The sequence below is a fragment of the Myotis yumanensis genome, unplaced genomic scaffold (genome assembly GCF_028538775.1).
Source record: "Myotis yumanensis isolate MYYU_CA2020_CCGP unplaced genomic scaffold, mMyoYum1.0.hap1 SCAF_7, whole genome shotgun sequence".
NCBI lineage: Eukaryota > Metazoa > Chordata > Mammalia > Chiroptera > Vespertilionidae > Myotis > Myotis yumanensis.
In genome coordinates, this window is record NW_027223758.1 from 42123026 (window position 1) to 42142549 (window position 19524).

The following is a 19524-nucleotide window of genomic DNA, read 5'->3' on the forward strand; positions in this document are numbered from 1 at the left end:
AGCTGCCCACCTCCTCAGACCATCGTGAGCTTTGCCCAGGGTAACCAGCCCTCGCTTTAGATTGTCATATAGCAGACAGATTCCTTTCAAAGCTTCAGAAAGCAAAATCACAAAGTGTCCCGAGGAGGAAAATAAATGACCAGAGACCTTAAAAACAATGGCAGCTAACAGACTCCATTTAGGGCCAGGGCAGCCTCCCAGGGTTGTTTGTTACGGCTTTTGTCCGCATCCGCCTTTCCTACCAAGCTTACTCTCCACTCGCCTGGCTCCTGCTGCATCACCAGAGCTTAGCCGATAAGGAGGAGCTTAATAATTGTTGGCGAGAACAAATAAGTGGATTGCAACCACGTCAGAAGTGATGAGTGCAAGAGGAGAATGAGATTGGCTTCCAAATATTGGTCAAGAGCTTTAAGTGGGATGCGCCAAGGATCTTTAAGGACTATGCTCTCATAGGACCAGGGCACTTTCTGGGTCTAGAATTCTGGGGAGGTGACAAGGTCACCGTCTGCAGTCTTCCTGGAAGGAAAGAGTTAAACACGGCTAAGCCTGGGAGCCTGCGGGAGTGGTGTGCTCACCAGTGCACCTGCCTGTGGGCCTGTCGCCTCCATCTCTGCCCGCACCACCCCCCACACCGCGGAGGGGGGATGCTGGGCTTTCCGGTCTTGCTTAGTGTGCTGGACCAAAGGTGACTTCACGGTCTAAGGTCGTGCCCTCCCCCCTTCTGAATCGATAATTTAATGTGACTTATCAGAAAGGGAAAGAACTGTTTACTTTAAAAGCCTGGATCCCATAAAGGGAGAGGGACAAGGCCTAACGCCCACAGAAGCCCGGGGCTCGTGCCCACAGCCGCCCCCACGCAGAACAGGGAGCCTGGACCAGAGAAGGGGCCCTGGGCTGAGGACTCGAGCAACTGAAAGGTAAGGTCCACTCTTCCCATGAGCCCTCCAACTCCCCGTGTGAGTTAGGCTGTTCTTCTGGAGGCTCACCAATTTTCAAAAGCGGGGGTGAGCTGTGACCAGGTGTTTAAAAAGACCCCACACGACACCTGAGCAAGGTGCAGCGGCGAACACGGCATTCTTGAATGTGTCTGCCACGTTTATTGCTTCTTCAGAAAGCCTCGAGGTTTTTCTAGGTGTTCTTCTCGCCCTGCAGAGGGAAAGGAGAAGGTTAGGGAGAAGCCAAGGGCCCAGAGGCGGCGTTGGCTTTTTTCTGCCCTTGGCGTGGCGGTCATGAAGCTGCACCCTGCTCTGTGGTGGTCTGATTTAACGATGGCACCAAGGCCTTGAAGGTCCCACCAGGAGTCTGACTGGAACTAGGAGGTTTATCCGACCAGGAATAACTCCTCTGCCCAAGCTTCTGGGCAAGCCCATGGCAAAGCTCACGGTTTTGTTCTTCAGCTTCTCAAATGCCAGTGTCAGAGCTGTTCATGCATCCGCCTCGGACTGGTCCATCCACAGCACTGGAAATAGCTGGGCACCTGCAGAGAAATGGTGCCCAGGAGCCCCCCAGCCTCAGCAATTCTCTTACAAAGAGTCTGTTGAGACGCCGACTCTGCTGAGAAGTTGCCCAATGACCCCCTCCTCCACCCTGGGTGGTGATAAGCATGGCCAGGAGCATCCGATCTTCCCTTCTGGACAATGTCAATGAGAAAAGAAATGCCGCGTTGCTCCCTACGGACAAGGAGGTTTCTTTTTTCAAATGTCCATGAACTTTCCAAGTGACAGGACTCAGACTTATGATAGGGACTCTCTTTGCCTTCATCTAAATTCTAAACTCTAACAAAGCCCAAAAGAATCAAATGGACGCATTTCACACATCTATTTGAAATGATAGTGAATGTGGGTTTGGAATTAAGAAAAAGCATCCCCATTTAGCTTTTGCTTTTAAAGAAAACTTTATTTATTTTTTGGTCCTGACGGATCAGGTTTTCTGCAAGGTAATAACACTTCATGATCCCCAACGCACTCTTTTCTCAGTTCTCAGGGGTTGGCCCTAGAATGTCCTCAGCCCCTGGGAAACAAACTATGCAGGCAAAGGCAAGCTGCTCATGCCCAGATCTGACTTAAGAGAGAATAAAGAGTTTTATGACATTCCTGGTACTTGTGAATCAAAGGCATCTTGCACAAAGCTGCGATGCACACCAAATAGTTACAGATGGAAGTATTTGCTAGAGGGCTAGGCTTTTAAAGGCTTCCTCTGTGATGAACCCCCCTCTCCCCATTAATGGAAAAAAAGAGCCCATGACATACAGAAAGGGGCAAGCTCGGTCTTGCCAGTTTCTCATACCCACGGGCTCAATGGGAAAACTGCACTCGGAATTGAGCACAACTAGAAATGTCTAGAGATTCAGTCCGGGTTGGGAAGGGGAGGGAAGGTTACACCAAAACACCGCACAGAAATGTTGTAATAGCCGTTTAGGAGTGCCTAGCACGGACCTCTCTCAGGAAATCCCAGCAAACAAGGCACAAGGAGAGATGGGGAGAGCGTGATGTGGCTGAGATCAGAGGAGAGACCCCAGCAGGATCCCTCGAGGCCTTTTCTAAGCTGCAGAAAACTGTGCTGGCATTGGGACCCATCACCTTGCTTAATGCCCAACATCTTTGCCTTAAGCATTCCTCTTTTTTTTTTTTTTATAGGAAATAGCAGGTATAATTATGTCTTAACCACCTTATAAACTTTCTAGTTTTTATGAACTGGTACTATTTAAGTTGTTACATTTGAAAATACTAGATCAAAATATTTTTTTATATCTGCAGCATGAGAAATAACTATGAGAATTAAATATATATATTTAATATATATATATCTTCCTATTAAGTGGCTGACTTCCTTTGGATATATATATATATACCCAAGTAGATCCTGGCATTAACCACTTCTCATTTTCTTGTTAGTGACATATTATTGGATGGCATTTGGAAAAAGCAAAAACATTCTGCTTGCTTGTTTCAACCGCATTGCAGGTTGGCTGGGTTTAGCCTGCAGAAACAATCAAAAAAGTAATAAAATATGATGGCCATTAGAGCTATGTTTGAAATTTGTGCACAAGGCTGAGCATAACAGGCATGCAATAAATGTGTTTATTGATCAATCATACCATAAAATTATTGTACTGCATAATAAAGTATTTCACTAATAATTTGCTAGGAAATTAGCCTGAGGCCCATCTCTCAGCACAGCACTAACTTGTCAAGCTTGTTGACAAGCAGCACAGACATAGATAGGTAAACTCTACCCACACAATTTCAGAAGAACCTGTGCAAGAAGGAATTTTTATTAGGAATGCACACACACACACACACACACACCCTGCTTACAAATTGTTAAAATTCTAATTCCTTTTCTCAGTACAAAAGTACTACATGACTTATAGAAATTAATAAATGCCAAGAAACAAAAGGAAGGGGAAAAGGAAACCCTAATTCTACCATTCAGATATAACCATGGTTATTATTTGATGTTTTGGCCCCTGGAATGTATGCATTTTTCACAAAAAGGGGCTCATGCTGTGTATATTATTTTGTAAAGTACCTCTTCATTCAATAACATATCTTGAATCTCTTTCCAAGTCAACAACCTTTTTTTTGTAACATCAACTTAAATGACTAGGGTGTATCATAAATACATTAACCTTCTATCATTGGATATGTAGGTTGTTTGCAATTTTTACTATTATAAACAATGCCTCCGTGGACAACTTTATAGATAAATCTTTCTATAAAATTGTAGGAAAAAATTATTTTTCTCCAAATTCAAGGACTTTTTCCTTGAGATATTTTTCTTAGACCAAAGAAATAGAGGTTTATTTGGGGAGGAGTTGGTAAGGTCTGCCTGTAACACATTAACTTCCTCTCTTCTTCCCTGTTTACTTATCCTCCCGGTTTCTGTCTTTTGCAGATTATTGAAAGCCAGAGCACACAGAGCTCATGGGGGAAGTGGAGGGGCCGGATGCTGCTATAGGACACTGTAAGTGAAATGGCCCAAGCCCTTACCCCTTACAGGGCTCTCCAACGTGTCCTACCAGGACCATTTCAGCTAGCAAATCGTCCACCTCCCATGGACTTTTCCCAAATGAACAAAGAGATTTCTGAAGCCTATAGTCATGGTCAACAATGTCCCTTGAGTGGCCAGGAAGTGGGGGTTTCTGTTCTAGAGCCCTCAGTCAAAGACAAAGCAGATGAGCTTGGCTAACTTGTTAGAAGGAGCAGTAAGGAAGGCAAGAACCAGAGACAGTTAACCACACAAGTTATGTCCACCCAGGGGCCATCTAAGGGTTGTTGGTGGTGTTGGGGGCCAGCTGGAACTCTAGAGTTCTATTCGGTCGTGACAAAAGTGCCAGGTGAAGCATTCCACCAGCAGAGAGGTCTAACGGTGGGCCAGGTGGCACTATCCTGAGGCCCTGCCAATGGCTGCACCCCGTAAAGGCAAGTCAGGGCACAGACAGAAATCAAAGGAAGTCAGCCACTTAATAGGAAGATAAGCAAATCGACACTGTCAGAAGGGAAAGAAAAGAGGCTGGGTGGTACCTCTGAAACAAATATAATGTTTTAGATCAATGATATTGCCATAAAACTGAAAAGCAAAAAAATAATAAATAAATAAATAAATAAAGGCTCCAATCCTCCAGTCCTGGGAGCTGAGTGACTTTCGTAGTATGCTATAAGTGCATAGTCTGGGTTGAAAAGGGTGATTTATGGTCTGCGTGTGAATAACCATTTTTACTAAAAAATGCAAAGGGTTCACTTTCCATTGTTAGGAATGAGCCTGCAGCCCTAGCTGGTTTGGCTCAATGGATAGAGCGTTGGCCTGCGGACTGAAGGGTCCTGGGTTTGATTCTGAAGGGCATATGTCAGGATTGCAGGCTCAATCCCCAGTAAGGGGCATGCAGAAGGCAGCCAATCAATGCTTCTCTCTTGTCATTGATGTTTCTATCTCTCTCCCTCTCCTTTCCTCTCTGAAATAATAATAATAATAATAATAATAATAATAATAATAAAAGAATGGGGCTGCATGTATGCATAACCCATGGACACAGACAATAGTGCAGTGAAGGCCTGGGGTGGGGGTGAGGGAGTGGAGGGGCCAATGGGGAATAAAGGGGGACATCTGTGATATTTCCAACAATAAAGATAAATTTAAAAAAGAAAAAGAGAATGGGCCAGTTTTTGGCCCAAGCGAGGCTCTGATCAAATGTTCACACTCGGTTCTCCTGGGAAAAAAAATAAACTGGCCCCCTTCTCCCTCCTTTTCCAGCATTCGGGAGAAAACAAAATATTAGGTGAAATGCTTCATTTCCCCTCATTCTCCATTGTGGGCAGGAGTGCATATATCAGTTAGAAATCATTTTTAACAGGAAACCCAGTAAACCAGAGGGATTTATTCATTGGAGGCTCCCATTTGCAAGAAAATGACTATTTTTCATGAAAAATTGAGTAGTTCCCCCCTCTCTCTCCATTTTCCTCATTCCCTTCCCTCATCCCTCACCCACTACGATGGTGGAAAACAACTGTGGCGAATAAGATTTAAAATCAGGATGTCTCTGCATCCAGTAGACACTAGTGAGAGTAGGTTACAGCCCCTCTAAAAGCCATATCCCCAGGCAAAATAATGTTAATCTTCTTAGACTGCAGAATGTCCCACATTTACTGATGACGGGTTGAGATACATGGTGAGGTGAGAGTTGGGGAGGACTCAGTCATATGATTACGGATTATAATGGCGACCCACTAAGTATTCATTTGCTAAAATCGATGCCCTCTGAGGATTCTTTCTCTCTTAGCCCTTTTAGGAAACTGATTTCTCACCCATTTCCATGGGGAGTCTTTCTTCCTGTTGTCGGGAAGCTCTGGGGGTGGTAATAGAACATGGATCCCTTTATCAACTTGAACACATAAGCCTGACAACCGTGAGTCTTCATCTCTTCCCAGTGTTCAAGATGCTCCCCATCCTTGATCCCTCTTTTCTCCGCTCAGGTTACTGCGCGAAGCTGGCGAGGTGCCTGGTGATTGGTGGCCAGGGTGGACGGATGTGCGGGTGAAGTTAACACCGTCACAGCCACAGACATTCCTTAGCAGAGCTGTGGAGTGTGACAATGGTGTTTGTGTCCAAACTATCAAACGCCATTATCACACTAAATAGCTACTGTTAGGCAATCCTTCCGCTCAATAAATGCTTTGGCATCTGTTTGGAATGAGCAAGAAGGTTCCGCTTAGAGCAGTGTTGCCAGTTATGTGTGGTTACTGAATAAATTCCGGTCCCTTTATGCTCATAACCAATATGTCATCTGAACTGTGCCTCTCGCATGCTGTTAAATACTTGAGTTGATGATGAATGTTCTTGTTTTCCTGAGCCAATAAAAGGATCGCAGAGCCCCACCCCCCACCCCCAAAGCACCCAGCCTGAGGCCAGGCACATGGTAATTGTTCAACCCACGCTTATTGAGTTGAAATGAATAGTTAAGCAAGTGTTAGACACAGAAAACTAAAACCAGGTTAGACCTACTAGTAAGTTATGCAAACCACAGGTTTATCGGTACAATATTAAGGTATGTGGGTCTTTTACTTTTCATCATAAGTTTTCTAATAACTGACCTATCAGAAATTCTAGAATAATAAAAGAATGGGCCTGCATATATGCATAACCCATAGACACAGACAATAGTGCAGTGAAGGCCTGGGGTGGGGGTGAGGGAGTAGAGGAGCCAATGGGGAATAAAGAATAATAAAAGAATAGAAACTGGGTGAATAATAAAAGAGATAGAAACATCAATGATAAGAGAGAAGCATTGATTGGTTTGATTTTTACTGATTTTAATCAATTTCCAGGCTGATTACTGAATTTGAATGCTAGGTTCGTCTTCCTTATGTTTCAATCAGTTACGATCAGGAAATTATATATGAGCTGTGTGTGAGTTTCCTTAGCAAATCTGAACACTTTAAACCCAAGCAGCTTCTGGCACAATTGGACCAGCTGGGTGGTCTAGTTGGAAGCACCTTCTTTCTCTGAGAGGCATTTAAAGTAAGGAGTGGGTTCTGTTGGCGTGTGGCTAAAGCTTCTCTCGTGACTTGGCGAAATGAACCAGGATATGTTTAATCAAATTGAAAGGTTTGGAGCAACCACCAGAAACCATTCAGTCACTCCTCAGCCCTTCATTTATCAAATAAATATGCCCTGAGTGGCTCCCATGTGTCTGGCATTGACCTAGGCATGAGGGATAAATTATATGTGTCTGACATCATTTCCGGACATGGCGCTCACTGGCTCACATTCAGTTTGGGACCATTCTGATTGATCATGTTTATTAGCAAATGAGCAAAATTTTGTAAAATTATCCCAAGTCCCGTGCTGGAAAACACCACTGGAGTGCAGTGCATCTACGAGGCACTCACTGTCAAGGTTAGAGAAGCTCCCATCAAAGAGGTCCACTCCTGACTGCCCCGCATCCCCTCCCACCTCAGCCAATATCAACAGGAGAACCGGACGCCCCTGAAATCATTAATTTTTGTGTTTAATTTGAGAAAGCACTGACTGAACAAGCATTGGGAGAGGGGTCTGCTGTCATTCCCCTCACTCCCAACCACATGATTTCACTTGATCCACACAACACATGGCAAAGGTGACAGGTTTGGGGCTCTTTCCCCAAGCAGCGACCTGAGACTGAGAATGGTTATGGAATCGTCTGGTCGTGCAACTACAGCTCAACATGGGTCTCCTGAATCTAATGTCCTCTGCGTGTCACCCTCCTTGGCCTGATTATTCCACACAACCTCCTGTTCCACAGCCGGGGCCATGTAGGAGCTGGGTTAATCACAGCAGGATTGGATCAATATCCTCAGCCCCCCCGACAATGCTGTCTGCTTTGCCAAGAAATCCTGTGGGGAAGCCTGTAGAATGAGAGAGAGATGCGTCATGTGACAAGCTTTCCTTATGAGTGTTCACCATGCAGAGAAGGCCAAGTGCTGTGAGCCATAATCATGAAGAGAAGGGGAGGAGAAGGGAAGAACACCTCAGTGGTAGTTTAGGAGTTAGGAAGGGGGTGACCAAGACATGGATCAGCCAACTTAGGGACCAGCCAACTGATGTGACAGTGCCTGTCCCAGAGCCTTCAGGTCCCAAAAGTCCCCATGCTCAGTGACCATGCGAAGCCAGCCTCTTTCCATGAGGTTTTGCTCCGGTGGAATTAAACAGGGAACAAAGGAAGGGCATTCTGTGTCATTTCTACTGGGTTGGCTCATCTCGCAGCCTATTATGATTCCTGCTGGCGTCAGTTCTGCATCCAAGATGGGCCTCGTTCTTTGCGTAGAATGCTAAGGGACGCACGTGGAAGGCAGCACTTCCGCTCTCCACTGTGAAGCCAAAGCTGATACCGTCCTGCCGCTTCTTCCCCAGGCCAGCTTCATCATCTCCACCATCCCCCGATGATTATTGCCGGTCCTCTCCTCACTGACTCCCAAGGTAGTTAGCAAGATGAAAGGGTCCACTTGGAAGTGCAGTTAAAGTCATACTGGAGGTGGGAGGCAGCAGAGAACCAGGCAGCCACATGGTGAGGGTTTCTGCCCCCGGAGCTGTTCTTACTTCGCTCTGAGAATCACACCAGTGAGGCCCTATGGTCCTTTCATCGCAGGACAATGTGTGCCCCAAACATGACAATTGACACTTGAGGCCTGTCCAATGCACCAGCCAGCCCTCTGGGGCTGTGAGATAGTGCAGCAGTTGTCATTTTTTCTGAACTCTTCTTAAACCTTTGCTTTCCACCAGTTTACTCTTCGTTCTGATGAGAAAGCCAAAGCCCAGAGAGGTTGAGGAACGTGCCCAAGGTAGTTGAGTTAGTCTGTGGCCCAGCTGCACCGCAAAGGACAGACATGTGTTGCATGGTCACTATGTGCCTCCTATTGTCATGGGATCAGGGACACAAAGAAGAAGGAGGCCTGGTCCCTTCTCTGAGCTGCTCTCAATCTGGGAGTTAGATAGTTGCCCACACAAAGACATTAAGACTTCCAGAGACTAGATGCCATCACAGAGCCCTGACAAGTGCCCAGGGACTTGAATTATGTCCTTGATTTCTTCCCAGATGAAGAAGCACTGAGTCAGATTTTACCCTTTGCTTTGTTACTTTTGGGAAATAATTGCTCTTGTTCATTTGGATGATTCCATTGCCAAGAGGTTATAGGCAAAAGACCGTGGTCGTACTGGGTGTCAGTGCGGGAAGTGATGGTCTTGCTGCTCTTACTTCGCCAGTTCCTGCATCATAAGCAGACAGGATCTGCAGAGGGGGTCTTGGTTGGGGTCACAGAATGGATTAGAACATGTTAGGTTGTGTGGAAGGAATTTTTGTCTCACAGGAGCTGGGTAAGGAGGGAGCTGGCTGCCTTTATAATGCAGGCTGGTTTCTGCTCCCCATGCCAGGTCATGAGCCCGGCTCCTCCACTGCGGCCTCCTCCCCAGTCACGGAAGCCCTACACCACGGCCACCAGTTGTATGTCTCACTGCCCCTCAGCTCCCCCTGCCTGGGGACAGGCTCAGGGAGGCTGTTGGGGACAAACCCACCGCAGGAGCCCTGGGGCCTGTGGGGAGTTGAAGGAATGGGACATCCACTTTCTACTCTTTAACATCCAAGTTCCCTTCTAAGTTTTCTAAAAGAAAAGGACGCGTTTCAAACACATGCAAAGGTAAGACACTGTAAGTGACTTCAAAGGGCCTAACTTAGAAAGCTGGGTCACCTATATGCTCTGCAATAAGAGTTATGTGATGCAAGTCTATTGTGTACCTAGAATATTTGAACACTGTGCATAGGATGCAAAGATGAATAATTCATTCACTCATTCAACCAAGATCCAAACATGTGTTCCTACTATGTGTCAGGCATTGTGCTAGTCACTGAGAATTAAAAAAAAAAAAAAGATGCCCTTTCCAGAATATAGGGCTCACAGTCTAGTGAGGACACAGGCAAATGCGTCACAGCAGCGTTTAGGCACAGATTTTTAAAGCAGGTACGGGGGATGGTGGGCTGAAAGGAAGGAAACGCCATCTGTGGTGTGGGAGAAAGGCATGAGAGGAATAAGGGACAAGCACTCCAGGGAGGAGGCACTCTGGTGCTGCAGGCAGCCACCCAATTAAAGAGGAATCCGCGTCCCGGCAAGTGAAGCATAGAAGTGTCCACCTTGACAGAGCTCAAGTTCGCCTCGAGTTCCCAAAGCATCTCCCCGAGATTTCCTCCGGAGAGCAACTGAACTGAGCCTGGAGTTTACTTGGTGGGGATTTTCCTCTCAAACATGCAGCCAAACATCCACAGAAAACATCGCCTTTTAAATAAAAGAAGCACATTGCACTTTTGGCAGGTGACTCGCGCAGTTGCCTGTGTGTCTATGTGTCTGTAGTGCACATGTAAAGAATTTTAATTTCTCAGAGGAGCTGGGTAACATGCCTTTAAATTCTCATTCAACTGAGACTTTTTTTTTTTTTTTTTTTTAACCAGGGAAAAGCCAGGCCTGTGATTTCCAATTTAGGCTGAAATGAACATCCTGGTAACCCCAGCCCTCACGCTCTATGTATCATACTGCCCCCAAGTGGTAGGCTATGTCCCTGCATGTCATAACCTCAGTGGTTCCAAAGGATTTCACCTTTGCTGCCTCAGTGTTCCAAACTGATGGCATTGAGAACTTCCCCGGCAGCAGAATCGGCTTTTTGGATAAGGTAAGTTTTCAAAGGCTTGAGAGGCAGAGGGGGAGGAACGAGAGAGGTCGTTCTATTGAATATCAGTTGACCCAGTCAATACACCAGACAAGAACTAATCTTGTTCTATCTAGAGAGCAAGTCCCTTCCTTTTCACCTTTCTGGCACCTTTAGCCCAATAAAGAGCTCATTGAAGCCCATCTCATTTTTAAGGCTGCCTGTCTTCCACGCAGCACATCCTGTCTTGCTTTTCTGCGTTGTGTCCAGTTGCAGCTGGATACGAAGAGATCAGAGATTATCTCCTGCGATTTGGATGTGCCGGCTGCTGTGTTCACAGCCCCTCTCACTGAGTGTAACAGCGGTGCCCGAGGCTGCTCTGGCTCCCGAGTCTCTGCATGGGCTCAGGTCATCTCAGATCCTTTGCTCAGCAATTAGTGATACATTAATTGAATAAAGTAAGGAAAGGGCCCCTAGGGGGTCCAAGAAGTGGCTGCAAACCACCACCCCCCAGATGTAGGCGGTGTATTAGGAAATTTTGATGGCAAAAAGCATTTTTTTCTTAGATTATCTCGAGTAATCCTTTTTGCAGCAATCTTTATTAAGCATCTGCTCTATGCAAAACACTGAGCTGGGGACAGCTTTTTAGAAGAGGCCGCGTGCAGTACAGGGGCGGGAATCACATGAGAGTTCCTAAACCATCGTAAGGTCAGGCCTCGTGAAAAGCGGTAGGTAGCCAGGATTCGTGAGCGCTCCACAGACGGGGTAACTTGTCACGCCCAGGACTGTAGAAATAAACCAAGCCTCTACCATTTGCTCCCTTTTCTGCTCTCTCAGCTGTCTTGTCACCACCCTTACCCACAATTTCTGCTCACATATAACCACTGCTTTCTCCAATCTTCTGCCAAGTCTGGGGTCTCGTGGCCCTTGCTGCTTAGAGGCCTCTGCTTGCCTGCCTCCTTTGGGTGTCTTTCCGTTTCTTCACGTGGCTCCCAAGGGACTTCCTTGCTCCCTGCATCTCCGGCTTGGATCCCTACGCCAGTGAACGGATTGTCTCCATTAAGCTGTGTGTTCCCATTGGAGCAGAGCTTTCAGTCCCGGCCGCGCCACAGGCTGCTGGTCAACCCGGGTGGGGGAGGGGGGTAAACAAAGAGGGCATCTGTGTATAAGGAAATCTGATGCAGGAATAATAGAGTATGTGAACTTACTCAGAGCAGGAGCTGTTTATTCTCCGAATGGAGCGGTAGGGAAAGAATTCCCAGGGGGCAGCTGTGTAAAATCTTCAAGTGGGATGGGGTTTGGAACAGCCAAAGAGCTCGAAGGCAACTGGTGTGGCAGGAACATCATGCACTCCCCGGGGATGAGGCTAGAGAGGCGGGCGGGGCTGGCGTCCCTGGGAGCAGGATGGAGGAGGAGCAGCGAAGAGGGCAGGCCTAATGGCAGTGCTAGTTCATGGTCATGCACTTTCCTGAAGGGTCAGTAAGACCAGGAGGTGACAACCTAGAGCCTGTGGGCCAAATCCAGGCTGGTTTTTCATGAACTGAGCAAGGTTTTTCTATTTTCCAGTTGTTGAAAAAAATCAAAAGATGAATACTGTTTCATGCCATGGGAAATACCTATGGAATTCACATCTCAGTGTCCACACATGAAGTTTAATTGAAATTTACCAATGGGCCCCATTCCAGACTATCCCAGGTTAGCATGGAACATCTTAGATCCTGGAAGCCCCCCCTCAGTCCCCGGCGAATTGGGAAGGCTGGCCACCTGGGACGCAGCCAGGCTCATTTCTTTACACGTTGTCTGCAGCTGCTTTCATGCTCCGATGGCAGAGTGCTTATGACAGGGGCCATATGGCCCGCAAAACCCAAACTATGTACTGCCTCGCATATTTATAGGAAAAGTTTGCTGACCCCTGATTAAGACCAAGGGAGAGTAGATAATTAATCTGATAAGGCAAAAGGATATAACTGATCACTACTATCATGAGAGTCTTGGGCAAGCCTATTTATTTTCTTCACTGGAAGCTGATTTATGTTTAAAACTTAAATGAGATCATGTCACCCACTGAGCATAAAATTCAAGGATTCCCTACATCCCCCTCGGACAAACCTCATATTTTTCCTGTTCTTCCCCTTGCTCACTCCACACCACACCCACTCTCTCACTCCTCCTCAAGCATGTCAAGTGCAACCTGCCTCAGGACCTTTGCACTTACTGTTCCATCTATCCAGACCCTTCTCCCCAGATATATGCACACCTTGCTCCTTCACCTCATTCTTGTTTCTTTGAAGTTGTCTTTTAACTGAAGCCTTCCCCTCATTGCAGCACTCTTTGCCTCCTGACATCACTTATTCATTTGTTTATTTTCTGTGTCCACACTACAAGACCAGACATGCAAGAACAGAGGCCTTGCTATGTCCCCAGCTCACAAAACAGTCCTGATCACATGGTGGGTTTGCGATAAATACTTGTTGGGTAAGTAAATGGTTGGTAAAGTCAAGAATTTTATGTGTGTCTCTGGGGTAAGTCTCCACTCACTGGGCCCTATTACTGCTCATCAATATTTCATTTTATCCAATATCTGTCCTGTGACAATTATGTAGCTGACAGTCTCTGTCATCCGCTGGCCCCCTTTCCTGCCAAACACCTTGTCTTTAACCATCTGACTGCCTGCAAGAAAAAAGTGCTGTGGATATCCTGTGCCAGATGTGAGCCTGAAATGCTGCCATGTCTCTTGTCCTAAGGATGGATGCATTACTCCTACGCCCAGGGGTGGAATTGGGGCAATTCTTCCACCCCCTAAAACCAACAATAACATTTCATACTTAGATGTGTTTTTCTAGGGGGAGGTTCCAGACCTGTCATCCAATACTCAAGAAGGCTGAGGAGCTCTGATGTTAAGCAACAGTCCAAATGCCTAAACCAGGGGTGGGCAAACTTTTTGACTCGAGGGCCACAATGGGTTCTTAAACTGGACTGGAGAGCCGGAACAAAAGCATGGATGGAGTGTTTGTGTGAACTAATATAAATTCAAAGTAAACATCATTACATAAAAGGGTACGGTCTTTTTTTTTTAGTTTTATTCATTTCAAATGGGCCAGATCCGGCCCGCGGGCCGTAGTTTGCCCATGGCTGGCCTAAACACATGCCAAGCTCTCTAGTGAGATGACAGGCCCTCCCGCAGGGTGCCTTCTGCTCTCCAGTATGTTTTCACAGGGACTCGAGTTGCTGGGATTCAGCTGGTACCACTGGGATGCTCTCTGGGCCTCTATGGAAGGTTCCTTCCCTCTGCCACGTTCTGAGACTTGTAAACACACTGCCAGTCTCCTATTGGGCTCCCCAGTGGCTGCCTCAAAAGGGCTTTTTTCTTGCAGGCGGTGAAAAAAGCTGGACTGAGCCTCCCGCAAGGCAAGTGACGCTGGGGCCAGAGAAACGCTCTGGGAAGAGCCCTGGCCGGTGGTGGCAGAAGGGCTAGAAATGTGCTTCTCTGCGAAGGAAAGGGCCCAAGAGGAAGAGGCCGGAGGCGAAAGAAAACATGCTCCCTGAGCATCACCAGCTGGGAGCTTGTTAGACGTGCAAATCCTCTGCCCACTCCAGACCCATTAAAGCTGCGACTGGGGGTGGGGACACCCTGTGCTTTAACAAGCCCTCGGGGTGCTGCTGATGAGCCACTGGGCTACAGGCCTGGCCCACTGTGCTGCTCATTAGTGTTTGATGAGAGAGCCACTGAGAGAATCGATCAACCAGTGACTCACAGCCTCAGCTGCACATTAGCACCATCTGAGAGCTTTAAAAACCCCTCCACCCAGGCCGTGCCTCAGGCCAATTACATAGACTCTCAGAGGGAGGCCTGGGCATTGACTTTTTAAAAGCACAGTAGGTCACTCTCATGTGCAGCCAAAACTGAGCGCCATGCAGTAAACGAAGGCACTAGCATCTGCAAGACGCTCCATTATGAATGCCTTTGAGAGCGTTGTTTTTAAGGAACAACTTACATAAAATAATATATCAAGTTACATGTGTTTGAGACAAAATAAAGTTTTATTTTTCTCTCCTTTAATAAAATTTTTAAAAATTGGGTGGTAAAGAGCCAAGGACTGCGTTGTCAGCAATTTAGGGTAGTTGACCTCTCGTGCCATCCCCTTTAAAGAACACACCATAAGCTCCACGTGGAGGTTCAGCTTCGATCTCATTGGTCAGCACTGCCACATAGGACTAAGCTGGGCTGCAAGGGAGTCTGGGAAATGCAGCCTTTCAACTGGGCACCTTCCCACTCCCAGCCTCAGCTGCACATTGGAATCACCCGTGAGCTTTAAGAATCCCTTTGTGAACGAAGCTGGGCTGTTTCTAAGGAAGAAGGGGAGTGGATACTGGGGAGGGAGATGGATAGAGCATGCTTTTTTTCTCTCGTCCTCAAATGGACTGTTCTGGTAGTGGGAGGCAGAGCTATGGTGTTGTAGTAAGAATGGGGAAAAGAGCACAAAACGAAGTACAGTTTTTTATTCTTTCTCCCCAGAAGGGCTTTTCAGAATCAAAGGTGAAGCAGGGCATAGTTTTCCCATCCAGGGAGGATGAAAGGGGAGGGTCAGGCAGCTGACGGAGCCTGGAGACTGGGGAAGGGGCAGAACCCCACACGGCATTCTCAGCAGCTCCCTGACCTTCAGCCAAGGTCAGGAGCCAGTGGGTGGGTAGGTTCCGGAGGGTCTCAGTGACTTGAGTAGAGACCTGAAAGATAAGATGGAGAGAGCCAAGAAAAGAAGTTTCTGGAAAAATACACTCTGAAAAGTAAAAACTGAGGGGATTATTCCAATAATTCAGAGAGGCCTTCTTTGCCTTTTAGAGGGGCAGGAGTGGTTTTCTTCCCTTGTCTCCAGCCGTCACTGGGAGGAAGAGGGGGACGATGACTCATGGGTGCAGGACCACATCTCATTTAAACCCTCAGGCCGGGCGGTGAGGGGGTTGTTTGATTTATTGGTTTCCTGTGACACAGACGTGAAAACAATAGTAAAGACCATATCGACTTTCCAGCTGTGTAACTACAGACATAAATGATGACAAAGCAGACAACCTCCTGGAAGCCCCAGCGATACCAAGGGCCTCAATGATCCAGGGCAAAGGAGCAGCGACTCCACTGCTGCCAGAGACGGTGGGATGTCCCCCCTCAGCCGGGCGCTGCCATTCCTGCTGCCCCTCGGGCTCGGGTGGCCTGTGTGCAGGGTGGGCCCTGCCCCCCTGAGCTCTGGGGAAGCTGCCTGGAGAGGGAAGCTTCCAGATGCTGAAAGGGAAGGACCTAGCAAGGTGTCTGCCTTGCTCTCGCTTCTGCTTTCCACTGTGGGCCACTCCAGGCTTCCCAGGACTGGCTTCCGAGCCCTTGGTCTTGGTGTCTTTCTGGTCTCCCGGGGCCTCTCCTGCTTGCTGGCCCAGAGATGTCTTACGTGCAAAGGTGCCCTGCTCTCTGCTCCTCCATCCTGCCTCCTTCCGGACAAGCACTGCACTCCCGGTTCTAGCTGCCCAGGCTTTCTCCAGGGCTAAGCCTCCAGCACAATCTGAAGCCACAAAAGCAAGCCCAGTCTCTGGCCACCAGCAAAGACCCTGCCTCAGCCATGCTCCCGCCTGCCCCTCCTTTCTCTTAATTCAATACAACACCTCCCTCGCTTCCCGGCGAGTTTGCTTGGCGCCCAAGGATGGTCTTCTGCCCGTTCTGACCCTCCAGTCTTGAGATTCTCCCCATGGAGGCTGCCTTTCTTTCTTCTCTCTGCCGATCCATCACCCCCTTTATGTCCTTCTCAAAATCCACCTCTTTCAGAAAGATGGGAGGTGAAAGAGAAACTGGAAGCTGGGAGGGCGACTGATCAAAGCTACAGTGAGCTAAAACCAAAATGAAGACAGGCTTGTAAGCAATTTGGGGTTCGTTTTCAGCAGGGAGGGCTCCTTGGTGCTTGAAAGAGAGTTTTTAAGAGATGTGTGGCAAGATTATTAAAACTTTGATAGTCTAGCCCCCTTAAGAGAGTGGGGGGAGTGGTGGTAATAGAGAAGCTATTTAGCAAAGGACCCATATAACGGTGTGAAATGACTTTTGGAACCTGAATTCTGAAAAAAAAAAAGTATTCTGTAAATCCATGGTATGACACGATTTTCTTTTCTTAATGTCAACAATAGGAGAAAATATAGTTCATTTATAGCTGTTGGTAATTTTCGATGATATTTTATTGTACTACTTTCTCTAGTGAATAGTAAAATGATTTATGAAACTCAGTCCTATTTTGAATGAGATACAGATATTTATAGGTAAATAGCTTCTGCAAGCTAAAAAAATATATAGAAGTTTAGTAGTTATAATAATGATTCATAGTTATTGAAAGCCACTCTAGGTCAGTTACTTTTTGTACATAATTTTCACAACCTTTCAAGACAGATATTAATATACCCATTTATCAGATGAGAACGTTGAGGTTCTGAGAGATGAAGTCACTCCCCAAGCTCACACAGCTGGTGAGTGTTAGAATAAAGACAGGAGCCCCAGTTTGTTTGACCCAGTCACTAGATGTCTTCCTGCTCACCATGCTGACTTCCTGCTCAATACCAATAATCTCATGCCTAGGTATTGAGGGACGCTAGAGACTTCAGTCATACCAAATTGACAGAAGTAAGGATGCCTTTCCTCTCTGTCAGGGTGGGTCAGAGAGAGTCATTCCGTGAACAAATGCTTATCAGAAGGTCTTCTCTGTGCAGGCATCTTCTAGGTATTGGATACAGCAGTGCATAAACTAAAAAATGCTGCCTTCAGAGAGTGATTATTCTGATGTGGAGGAGACAGACAAATTTAAAGAGTAAAATGTATATTATATCACATGGTAATTAGAACCTATAAATATTTGTCGCATCATAAAGTTGAAACCTGTGCTCATGTGACTACACAGGAAATTGGCATCATCTTGCCTTTCAACCTTTATGCATGTTTTAGAACCAGCCAGCTCTCAGAGGGCCTCAGAGCTGCTGGAGCACCCTGTGCCGGAGGCACATGTGCCTCTTTGATTTTAATTTTAACTATTTAAGCCCAAGTGGCATTTGAAGATCGAAACGGGGGAGAAATGCCAGGCTGTTTGCCTCCGCAGAGGTGGTCCAGCAGCACAGAACACACACACACAGGACACCAGCCAGAACCGGGTGTGACAAGCTCCTCCCCTCTGCAGCCAGTTGAATACATGCCCCCCCCCCCCCCCCGCCCCAACAAAACTGTATATATATTTAGAAAATAGAACACTTCATAATTAGAAGTAATTGTTACTTCTTTGGACATTCTTTTGATTAAGAATCTATTGCCACCCTTAGCTACTATGAAGCTTATCAGAAGCAGGGCCGGGGAGGCGCTGGTACAATAAGGTCACAGGAAATGTTAGCATAAGCCAGCCATCCCCGCATCCAGAACTAGATCTCGCCAGAGCTCGATGCCCACTGGCAAGAAATCACCAGGCCGCTGCCATTCTCATTAGTGAAAAGCTGCTGTTGAAAACACAGGCTCTTTTTAATGAGCCATTCATTTATTGTTATCACCTGCCCTTTAGGAAATGGAGACGCACATGTGCTAGTATATGACCACTCTGCAGGCATCAGGTACAAAATCCCCAGCTGGACCCCCACCCCCAGGCCATCCTCACTGGGAGCCTGGGTGGAGCAGGCATTGTGTTTATAGACTCCAGACACTGCAGACTCACCAGACCAGCAGGAAAAGCAATAGAAAGTGGACGTGAGCTCAAACAATGGCGATGAGTGTGGGCATTCCTGAGACCCCAGCAGACCACCTCTGTGGTAAGAGAGCTCACCACACACTCATTGTTAATTTGCTGCAAGGAAAACAGCAATTCATCTCAGAACAGAAGGTCAAGGTTCAGGTGGCTGGACAGATGGCCACGCAAGCCTACAAAGGCCATCCCGGGGAGCCATGGCTGGGTCACATCCCACTGCCAGTGGCCCTCTGTGTCTGGTCCTCCGAATGTTTTTAAACAGATAAAATCAGATTATGACAAACAGTAATGGCATTTAGGAAAAAATCTAAGCATCTGTGAAAGAAGGGAGGGACAGCTCCATCCAAGAGAGGTGCCCATGAGCTGACCGCAAATCACAAGATCAGAGTCGAACTCCTCCCCTTCAACTGTCTCTCAGGACAAATGCATGCCAGTTAGAGGGGGAGAGTTACAGGATGGCTTTGACTCTTCATTCTGTACCCTTCTATAATTTTCTAATTTCTAATCACTTGTGTCAATATTGTTTTTATAGCTGCAAATTATTACTAAGGAAAATACCGTGGTCTGTTGAGAGGGCTCTGGTCAAATATCCTATATAATAAAAGCCTAATATGTGAAGTGCCCGGTTGCTAATATGCTAAGTGGCCATTCAGCCAATCAAAGCGTAATATGCTAATGACATGCTAAGGCCGCTCAACTGCTCACTATGACGCGTACTGACCACCAGGGGGCAGATGCTCAATGCAGGAGCTGTCCCCTGTTGGTCAGTGTGCTCCCACAGGGGGAGTGCCGCTCAGGCAGAAGCTGGGCTCACAGCTGGTGAGCGCAGCGGCGATGGTGAAAGCCTCTCCCGCCTCTGTGGGGAGTGGGCCTAAGCCAGCAGTCAGACATCCCCTGAGGGCTTCTGGACTGCCAGAGGGCCCAGGCCAGGCTGAGGGAGCCTCCCCGCCCCGCCCCCCCCCCCCCCCCCCCCCCAGTGCACAAATTTCATGCACTGGGCCTCTAGTATATGAATAAAATGCATATTATATATGTATGTGTATCTATAGGGTGGGGCAACAGTAGGCTTGCAGTTGTGAATACACAGAACACAGTTTATTCTTATGTTATT

General features: G+C 47.1%; 1 long non-coding RNA gene across 2 annotated transcripts; it reads left to right on the forward strand.

The window, feature by feature from the left end:
* The first annotated feature begins 788 nt into the window (after window positions 1-788).
* LOC139013904 (uncharacterized) lies at window positions 789-14727 on the forward strand. 2 transcript variants are annotated; one of them, XR_011472160.1, is made up of 5 exons: window positions 789-917; window positions 3898-3966; window positions 9406-9668; window positions 10475-10692; window positions 13054-14727. It is a non-coding gene; the product is annotated as an uncharacterized lncRNA (long non-coding RNA). The 2 variants fall into 2 exon arrangements; XR_011472161.1 differs by lacking the exon at window positions 9406-9668.
* The last annotated feature ends 4797 nt before the right edge of the window (window positions 14728-19524 follow it).